The 10,766-nt window shown below is 42.7% G+C and overlaps 1 long non-coding RNA gene across 1 annotated transcript; it reads left to right on the top strand.

Annotated features, from left to right (window-relative positions):
- The first annotated feature begins 6,539 nt into the window (after positions 1-6,539).
- LOC308324702 lies at positions 6,540-7,836 on the top strand. The gene is made up of 3 exons (XR_013964959.1): positions 6,540-6,631; positions 6,768-6,861; positions 7,702-7,836. It is a non-coding gene; the product is annotated as an uncharacterized lncRNA (long non-coding RNA).
- Positions 7,837-10,766: the final 2,930 nt, after the last annotated feature.

The raw sequence follows: 10,766 nt of genomic DNA, 5'->3' as shown, positions 1-10,766 counted from the left end.
GCACAACATGCGAGAATTGTCAGAGACATCCTAAGGCGTACCAAAAGGTCGCTCCTCTCCAAAAAGAGGAAGAGGCAGAGATACTTGGCTCGACGCTCGTATAAGAAGTGAAAAACACCGCGCCCAAACGAAAACCGTTTCATCAACCCAGATAGACTCTCCTAAATCAATCCCACTTCTGACACCATGCAGTATTATGATAGTATCATAGATAGTAGGCTAGATATTTCCATTTGCGCCCTTAGTCATTTAATCCTGCAGCCGGCCCTGGAGTCAGTGAGCCCAGGACATCAGCTTGGGTGAGCACCATCTTCCCTAAGCCTTTTTTATTTATTTTTCCTAGCTTGCAAGCTTGTTCTTGTTGCACTGGCTCTTTGGTTTGCCCTATTTCACCAAGAACTCCACCTCTCCCCTCCATTCCCTTAAATCCCCTAGCCAACTTTTTCCTCTGGATGGACTACCTGAAATATTAATTCTGGAATGCTTATGTGAGAAAACAGGTTTATGCAAATGTATTTTCTATTACTGTCTCAAGCTGTTGTAGTTCATCATCTTGCCGAGTGGTACTATTTATTCGTGTTTTAAAACAGTTTTATTCCTGTTTAACACTATTGTTTGTTATCTGCCAGTTTGACAATTAAAAGGTCTTTCTTTTTTATGACCAACTGTTTAGTATATTATACTGTGTATTTTCAATACAAGCCGTACAATAACCATTATAAACAGGAAGTACACAAGATCATAAAAAATAAATAATAACAGTATAGGCTACTGTACATCCAAATAAATCACATAATCAGGTAAAAGATGATCCAACATCTGGTAGGAGTTTCATATTACCTCTGCTGACCACAATACAAAGTATATTTCTCCCATTCTGAGCACATTTCTTTACCTGATTAATAAGATGGGAAGACAATTTTCTCATACAGTCCCCAGTTGACAGAACTACAGCCTACAGGTATATATATATATATATATATATATATATATATATATATATATATATATATGTGTTCACTGGGGGCAAATAATTTGAGTGCCATCATTCTCATTACATCTCCAGCACTCTGGACTCAGTTCCTCGGTTTGACAACAAGAGAAATACCATGTGACGGCTTGGAAAGACAGCTGACAGGAAAGAAAGAACCCCACGGGGCTGTCATGGACTAGCTATCCATGATGGCAGGCTCTGTCTCTTGATAAGTGCACAAAGGCCACCCCTTATTGCTACGAAAAGTCTAAAGAGAAAAACAGCCCTATAGTCTGCGAGAGCGGGGGCGGAAGATGACTCATCGGCTGACAACCCGGTAACTGACCCTGGAATGAACACGACGACGAACCAGATAATCGGCACAACACAAGCATCATCAGCTGAAGGACAGGAATGCCAAGTACTGTATGTTGCTGTGCCTGGTCCAAGGTAACATCCATCAGAGGGCTAATAACTCATCAAGGGCAGATGAAGTGCTTGAAGAAAGTGAGGCCGGGACCTCGCATTGATCATTATTTCCTGAGAGAAAGGTCAAGTCAGGCGAGTGAAACTCAGCGGCAGGATTTAACCCACAGTCCACTGAGCATCAGTAACCCAGTGGCTGAAAGTAATTCAAGCACAACATTTGAGAACCTGGAACCAAGTCACTTGCAACCTTCTTTGGAGAAGAAGGTGAAGCATATGAACGCAAACAACTGAAGTACTCTGACATAGCAGCCGAGGCAGAGCAACGCGGCTGGCGTGCCCAGGTCGGGTGTAGAGGATTTGTTGCTACGTCCACAACCAAGCTTCTTAAGGGGATGGGAGTGCGAGGACAGGCGTTCCGCAAAGCCGTCAAGTCGCTGTCAGAGGCTGCCGAAAGAAGCAGCAGATGGCTATGGATCAAGAGAAAGGATCCCAACTGGGCTGCAAAATGATCATTGAGGGTTAAAAGCTGATGGGGGCACACCTGGGACGCCAGGTGTCGCCGTTGAGCCCTTTGGAGGTGTCGTGGGCCTATCAACGAAACACCTATGAAAGAGGGTGCCCACCTGATGACCTCAGTGAAGCTTTTACCCCTCCACCCCCCCACTCGATGCCAAGTTCTGATTATCTAAGGCAGGGGTGCCCACACTTTTTTGACTTGAGTTCTACTTTTAAAATTGCCAGCTCAAGGTGATCTACCAACCCAAAAAATATTATCCCATTGCTTAAAATAAATAACATTAAGGCATTAGGACTGTTTCAAAATCAATTCTATTTATTTACCTTTTCAGTTACCCCACATTGCAAAGAAGAGATTTTTTGTTAAAGTTACTCTTTGTAATAACGTCAATCAATTTCAATTTGTAATAACATATTGCTCATAAAATGTTACAAATATTTAAAAAAACACATAATAAGCATACATGATCACATGAAGGAATAATGCACCACTCAACTCAACCAGAGCAGAACTCCTACCACAGGACTCTGGCAATCAATTAATAGGCCTACAGTTGCAACCACTATATTAATGGAAAGTATTTCATACAATTTAAGTTAAATAAGTTAAATCTGAACTATCCCTTTAATCAGATGAGTGCTTGCAGCCTTGCACTGAATGGAGTCCGTCAGCGCTGCGTAATCCGGACAGTCACTGCTGACAGCTAGTCTTAAACAGGCCTCCAAATGATCGTCCGTCAACGTGGAACGATATTTGGACTTAATTATCTTCATGTGGGAAAACGCTGTTCCACATAAATATGTGGAACCAAATAACGCTGTGAGCGAGGCTGCACAAGTCCTGATGTTTGGATACTTTTCCTCCACGAGTAAGCTCCAAAACTCTCCATCGCGGGCGCGCAACTTTAACTGTATGTCAGCCTGCAGTGCCATGATCTCATTCTCCAACACAGAAGAGTTCATGTTAAAAAGTGCTATTTTCGAGGCAATGGAATCAACATCAGCTTCTGAATGGGAAGCACATGAATGTAGCGATGGGCTCGAGTAAGGCAAACGCAGTTGGACTTGGAATGTGACATCGTGAAAGACTTCCCAGTCTGCATGGAAGTGATATGTTTTAGGCTTCATTGCCGCGCGCATCTTGCTATATGAACAATGATGGATAGATATCCTTTTAATTTGTTTGTTTAACAACATAACAGACCCGACGTTCCCCACACTTGAAAACAAGGCACTGCATTGTGGGGGGTTTTTAAGCCGCCGCCGCGCCGTCGCCTGCCCGAGGCGACTCGAGGATTGTTGTTTTTGTTTTTTTTCATGTCAGGGCCAAGCGGTCTACCTGCGCAGCGCTTGCGATCGACTGGTCGACCGCGATCGACGTAATGGGCACCCCTGATCTAAGGGATTGTACTATCTAGTCCTATAAGCTCAACTGAATAACTTTAAAGTAAAGTTGATTTATTTATAACCTTAAACTGGACCTGTCTTATTTTTTATTTATTTAAATGTATTCGTTTTTCTCCATGTCACCTAAAAAATATATATTTTCTTAATCAGTTTTCCATCTTTGGGTCCGTTTTTTTGTTTGTTGCCTAGGCCTGTTTTGAAATGCTGTACTTTTAACTTTATACTAAAACACTGAGAAGCCTGCAGTGCATATCACTGCATCACACTTTTAGTGAATGGTCAATCATTTGAACAGATCTAGAATACGGAGTACAATATGTTAATGACATTTAGAAGCTTTAGGACACTTTCCTAAATTCCTGGGGGTCTTTATGTGTGTAATATGTGGCTTTAGATAGTTTAGATTGTAGCAGTCAGTGATGTCATGGACACTGGGCTCACTTCCTTCCTGGACTACATGTTGTCTCAGTAAGGGCTGATTCATACTCCTATTTTAGAGCCGAATAAAAGTCGGTTCGGCTTTCCGATTGTCTTGGATTCAAGAGTGTCTGGCTGCAGAAATGTTCGAGAATGGAAGACTGGCTAAATGTTGAGGATGTCATCCAAGATGAAGTACATATTTTGTTAACCCCAGGCAACCATTACCAAAATGGAGTCCCAGTAAGCCAACGATTAATCTGGGCATTGGAAACGATCGATGATGGAATGGACACCTTTAATTTACCTAACACCAGGGCTGTTGTAGCAGCTCAAGGGCTAATGTGGATTGACATCCACTTCCAAGTCCTTAGTGGTGCAAATCTGCTCGTGGATCTTGGAAATGGCGATGTTCAGCTTTTCCCCCCCTTTTTTTTTTTAATATTTTTTATCCCACGATTTTGTGACCCATTTTTCACCCCTGACATCTACTGTGATCCTGGGCTCTACACACCCTCCGCCAACCTGGGGAGAGCAACGGACTTAACTCATGCTTCCTTCATGCTTGAGTGTCCAAGTTGCTCCTTTACACCTGACAGGGGGGAGTTTCCCTGGTTGGACGTAGCGCGTGAAAGGAACACGTTATTCCAACCAGTTCCTTTCCCCTCCATCAGGCGCCCCGGCTGGCCAGGGGGAGGCAGTTTAGAGACCAGGATTACTGCATGTTTTTGTGAGGGTACCTACCCTAGGGGACACGGGGAGAACATGCAAACTCCACACAGAAAGGCCCTTTCGCCGACCCCGCCTTCGGGTATGGGCACTGATGACGCGGAGGAGGAAATAATCGAGACCTGTCACCAAAACTTTCCCTAAGCCTGAAACGCCACCAGATGGTGCACACGGGGGAGAGGCCATATCGCTGTGCCCAGTGCGGGAAGCAGTTTTCCACCTCCAACAACCTGAAGGTCCACCAGAGCGTGCACACTGGCGAGAAGAGATTTCATTGTTCACAGTGCGGAAAGAAGTTCTCGTTCCTGAGTAATCTCTTTTTAGATTTTAGCTGGCAGTCCAATTGATATTTCTTTGTTGTTGTTTTACAAAGTATGTTTATTGATTTTGAAGTGTTTAATAGCTCTATATTCTAGATGGAGTGTTTGTTCGGTGATAGGGCTCTCCCCGTCTCTCCAGCTCAGAAAATGCATTTTCAGATCGGGTGAATTCATGGCACAACTGGAACACTACAATTGAAGCTGATTTTGAATTTTTACTTTACAACTCTTCTGATTGAATCAAATTGAAGATGTATTTTCTGATTACCAAAGCACCGCAGAGATGGGGAGACCTCTTGTTACTGAACAGAACTTTTCTTTAACCAAAAATATAATCAAATATAATCTCTACAAAAGTCGGTTTGGCGCTGTAGAGCCTACAATGTGTCGTCATTTGAGGTTCGGGGGGCGGGTACCATCTCTTCGGTGCTACTGAAAATTTCTGACGAGACGAAATAATTTCGGCACTACAGCGCCGAAACAGTATGAATCGGCCTTAATTGTGGGAAGTGTAGTCCAGGGAGGAAGTGAGCCCTGCAGTGTCCATGACATCAGAGACACTGCTACAATCTAAATGTCTAAAATATCTAAAACCACATATATTACACACAAAGGAAAAGTGTTCTAAAGCTTCTAAACTTCATTAACATGGTACTTAGGGCTAATGTGGATTGACATCCACTTCCAAGTCCTTAGTGGTGCAAATCTGCTCGTGGATCTTGGAAATGGCGATGTTCAGCTTTTTTCCCCTTTTGACGAAATAATCGAGACCTGTCACCAAAACTTTCCCTAAGCCTGAAACGCCACCAGATGGTGCACACGGGGGAGAGGCCATATCGCTGCGCCCAGTGCGGGAAGCAGTTTTCCACCTCCAACAACCTGAAGGTCCACCAGAGCGTGCACACTGGCGAGAAGAGATTTCATTGTTCACAGTGCGGAAAGAAGTTCTCGTTCCTGATAAATCTCTTTTTAGATTTTAGCTGGCAGTCCAATTGATATTTCTTTGTTGTTGTTTTACAAAGTATGTTTATTGATTTTAAGTGTTTAATAGCTCTATATTCTAGATGGAGTGTTTGTTCGGTGATAGGGCTCTCCCCGTCTCTCCAGCTCAGAAAATGCATTTTCAGATCGGGTGAATTCATGGCACAATTGGAACACTACAATTGAAGCTGATTTTGAATTTTTACTTTACAACTCTTCTGATTGAATCAAATTGAAGATGTATTTTCTGATTACCAAAGCACCGCAGAGATGGGGAGACCTCTTGTTACTGAACAGAACTTTTCTTTAACCAAAAATATAATCAAATAAAATCTCTACAAAAGTCGGTTTGGCGCTGTAGAGCCTACAATGTGTCGTCATTTGAGGTTTGGGGGGCGGGTACCGTTCTAAAGTCATCTCTTCGGTGCTACTGAAAATTTCTGACGAGCCGAAATAATTTCGGCACTACAGCGTCAAAACAGTATGGCCCAATCCCAAATGCCTCCCTTGCTGACTCAATGAGCCCTCACTGACTTAGCTGCGCGTTCACGTGAAGTCTGTGAGGGCTTGAGGGGTGTCCCATTTGAAATCGGTAAGTCAGTGAGGGCTCAGCCCCGCCCCTTTATGTGCCCTTTGCCAAAGTCAGCGTCGATGCTGACTTTGGTCAAAGGAATTGCCCACAATGCAAAGCGTTGTGAGAAATCTTCGGAATTATCCAATAACAGCGCCTACAGCGGACACTGTTGGAATATAAATAGTTTGAAGAAGGAACGGGTAGTGTAGCCACATTGATTACAACGTTTTGGAGAACAGAAGACAATCATGGCAATGGCTGCAATTACTAAAAAGAAGTTTACATGTAAGTAGAACGCTCTCTCACTGATGATGAATAAGAATAAGCAGAAATGTACTTTAGTTCTCTGCTGAAATGATTCGCAATTGCACTTTGCTCAGATCTGATTCAATTACTTTACTGTTATGTGTACGAACAACAGGGACCGATGCGCAAACCACGCAGTTCATCCAACTGCGTGTGCAGTATGACGCCCATTTCACGGGGTACAGAAATGCCTCCATGGAAGGATATGAGTAAGTAAACTAAATTTATAGATGGTTTCATTACTATGATTGCTACCCCAACATTTCGTTGTGCGGCGCACACACACACACACACACACACACACACACACTATAGTGAAACTAATACAATTGCTTCTCTCATCAGCTTGATTCTAAGAGAGATGCTTTTGGAGGGTGATGTGACAGTCGCACAAGCATCCAAAAAGTGGGAAAATCTTAAAAAAATATATAGGGTAAATAATGTATTATGTTTACTAGCCCTTACCCGTTTATTTGCCCCCCTCTTGTGGCCGTGGGGGGGTACTGCGCCCGGTGCGTTTTTAATTCACTAATAAATCTTGCATCCTTTGGTATTCTTCTCCTGATAAACTACACGGTTTGCACACATCTCACCATGCACAACGGCGACAGGTAGCCTGTCCACACATGGACCGCTACTTTGCATTCATATTCATGTCATATTGACAGTACAATACCCATTTTCGCATTTTTTAATCGACTAATAAATTCATTATAAATCATTAATGTGTCAAATTGGAAAAAGGGCTCCATTAAGACCTCCATATAATTATGGTCCATGCCTGTGTGAAAAGTGGGAGTGATTGGGCCAGCCAATGTTGAGATAAAGCGCTGTCAGGGACATTCAGACATTCAGACATTCGCTGAATTTTAGTATGATGATGATGATGATGTGGTGATGTGCCCTACAGGTCACCTGGATTTCTGGATGTGGGTGGGTTACTTTACACTGGTGGTGAATCTTCATGAATACCAATAAGTAATTAAGGTTCATCAAAAATATATGTAATGTGGTAATTTATCCTTGTCTTTCTTATACTCCACACACAGGACCTGCTATTACCCAAGACTGGGTCAGGGACAGAGGCTGGGGAGAAGACTCCTGCCACATGGGTCTTTTTTGACCCAATGCACAAGGCATTGGGTCACAAGGACTCCATAAAACCACTCAACATCATCTCCACCACAGTAGACTCTGATACTGTATCAGAGTCCACTGCAGCCCCAGGAACATCAGCCCCAGGAACATCAGCCCCAGGAATATCAGCCCCAGGAACATCAGCCCCAGGAACATCAGCCCCAGGAACATCAGCAAACAAAAGAAAGAGTGAAGTGGTTGAGTTTTTAAAAGAATACACTGACAGGCAGGAAAAGAGGCAGAGGGAGTTTGATGAGAGGGAGGAAGAGAGGGAAAAGAAAAAGGAAAAACAGCTTGACACCCTCATTGGCATCTTTGCCAAGTTGGCAGAGAAACCAAATTAGGTTCTCTGCCAATTTGGCAAAGATGCCAAAAAATAATTTTTCTTTGAAGTTTATGCTGCACCCTATGGGTTATATATGTTAATATTGATTTTTTCAATCAATACATTTCAGTTGATTTCATATGACTGTTGTTCCTTTAATTGAAATGTCCAGCATGAATATTTATTTGCTTTATACAGTATGTCATTGTGGGTAAAGAAATGTGTTTGAAGGTCACTGTTGAGTATGAAGACTTTTATAGTATCATCATCATCATCATCATATTAAAATTCAGCGAATGTCTGAATGTCTGTCTGTCTGTCTGAATGAATGTCCCTGACAGCGCTTTATCTCAACATTGGCTGGCCCAATCACTCCCACTTTTCACACAGGCATGGACCATAATTATATGGAGGTCTTAATGGAGCCCTTTTTCCGATTTGACACATTAATGATTTATAATGAATTTATTAGTGGATTAAAAAATGCAAAAATGGGTATTGTACTGTCAATATCACATGAATATGAATGCAAAGTAGCGGTCCATGTGTGGACAGGCTACCTGTCGCCGTTGTGCATGGTGAGATGTGTGCAAACCGTGTAGTTTATCAGGAGAAGAATACCAAAGGATGCAACATTTATCAGCGAATTAAAAACACACCGGGCGCAGTACCCCCCCACGGCCACAAGAGGGGGGCAAATATCTCACAACGGGTAAGGGCTAGTGTATCAAACAAATGAAATCACAGAAGGCAGGAATATCATTGCAATGAGCTTTATTTCCACAACATTAAATGGTCAATAAATGTAACTTAATTATAAACTATAAATCATATTTGTGGTAGCTTTAACAAACAAAAAAAGAAATCAGATGTTGGCATAGTCATGATCTCCCAATACCATGTGGAGCTGCCTTGGTGCTGAAATTTGGCCACACATTTGGGCTCTTAGCTGGTTCCCACTGCTCTCCCTGTCCCCAATGTCGAGTGGAGCAGGCTCATCTGGCTCCTCTGGCTCTTCGTCCAGGACATCGCCATTGACCAAACAAATATTATGCAGGAACGCACATGCCAAGGCAACCTCCGATACAAAGGCGGGCGGACCTCCAGTGCCTTGAATAAAGTGGACCGCCAGCGTGCCTTCATAATGCCGAAAGTTCTCTCTATTACATTACGAGCCCTGCTATGCAGTCGATTGAATCGATCCTGCATTGGTCCATCATATGGCTTTTTGAATGGTGTGATAATTGTGATTGGCTGGTCGATGCAAGGGTAGCCTCCATCTCCCAAAATAAAAAAAACAGGTGGTGGGTATAATGAATGAGCATAAACTGGGCTATTTCGGAGTATGCGGGTGTCATGTGCAGAACCAGGATAGCCAACAAAAATGTCCAGGAATTTCCCCTCAGAGTCACAGATGGCTTGTAGTTGGATGGAATATGAACCTTTGTAATTGTAATAGCAGTTTTTGTTGGTTTTGGGTGGTTTGATTTTTATGTGACAGCCATCAATGGCCCCCACAGCCCTACTGAAGGCCTGATGCCGTGCCAATTGGGCAAATCCTTGACCTACCTCTATTAGGCGGTCTGGTGGTGGGAAATGAATAATTTTTTGCTTGGCCTTCCTTATATCTTTGGCTATTCTGTGAACAACACAAAAAATGGTTGATCTGGGGATGTCAAATGCATGGCTGGTAACGCGATATGATAAGCCATGAGCAAGCCAGTAAACAAAAACTAATACTTCTAAATGATGGCCCCAGCCATGGTCCCGGTCCTGGTGGATGGTGGTCAGCAGGCTGTTGAAGGCCTGTCTTGTGAGCCTGAACACAGGCTTCATGCTCCTCTCAGGATCCATGTACAGCCTGAGGACTGGTACGTGGATGTTCAGCCTGGTGTAATGTAGGCCTAGGCGCTGGAATGCCTAAATGCACAATAAAACACTGCATTAACATTGATTCAGGATGATACAAGTGGTTAGCATAGGCCTAGGCTATTACACACAGCTCGATTTTTTCTATACAAAAGTAGGTTAAGTCATTTTCTTTGGCTAAAATAAGTGTTAAATATCTCTATATTCAGATAGTATTAATTTCTATAGTTTGTCCAGTAACAAGAGTCTCCTTGTCTCTCCAGCTCTTTATTAAACAGAAAATGCATTTTCAGGTCAGGATACTAATTAATCTGAATCATTTAATTTTATACAGAACAAATACTAGCAATGATTACTATCAGAATATAGTGCTTTAACCTTTTACTGAAAAACGTTTTAACCATTAAATATAACTTAACCTACCTCCATTCATACTTCATACATAGGTTTATTTTAACCAAACTATATGTTTTTTATTCTGTTTTGGAGCACTTTGACGTTTATTTGCCATTTACCTGTTGTCCATCTTCAAGAGCAAGAGCCTGTAATGCAACCATATCCATCCCATGTCGTCTTCTTCGGCGAGGTTGGCTCAAAAACAAATAAATAATTAAAAGGCCCAGGGAAGCTATTGTTAGTGTTAGCATCGTCGCAACGTTTGTCAAGGCAACGTTTATTTTGTCGTCAAGGCAACGTGAGACGTCGCAAAGTGCTGTCCCATTCCTTTTATACCCTTTGTGGAGCCCTTGGAGCCTATCACCCTCAAGCCCTTACAGCTGACGT

The sequence above is a fragment of the Protomyctophum bolini genome, assembly GCF_963924005.1.
Source record: "Protomyctophum bolini genome assembly, chromosome: 11".
In the NCBI taxonomy this organism is placed as follows: Eukaryota; Metazoa; Chordata; class Actinopteri; order Myctophiformes; family Myctophidae; genus Protomyctophum; species Protomyctophum bolini.
The sequence above is the reverse complement of the archived record's forward strand: the minus strand, read 5'-3'. Positions and strand labels throughout refer to the sequence as shown.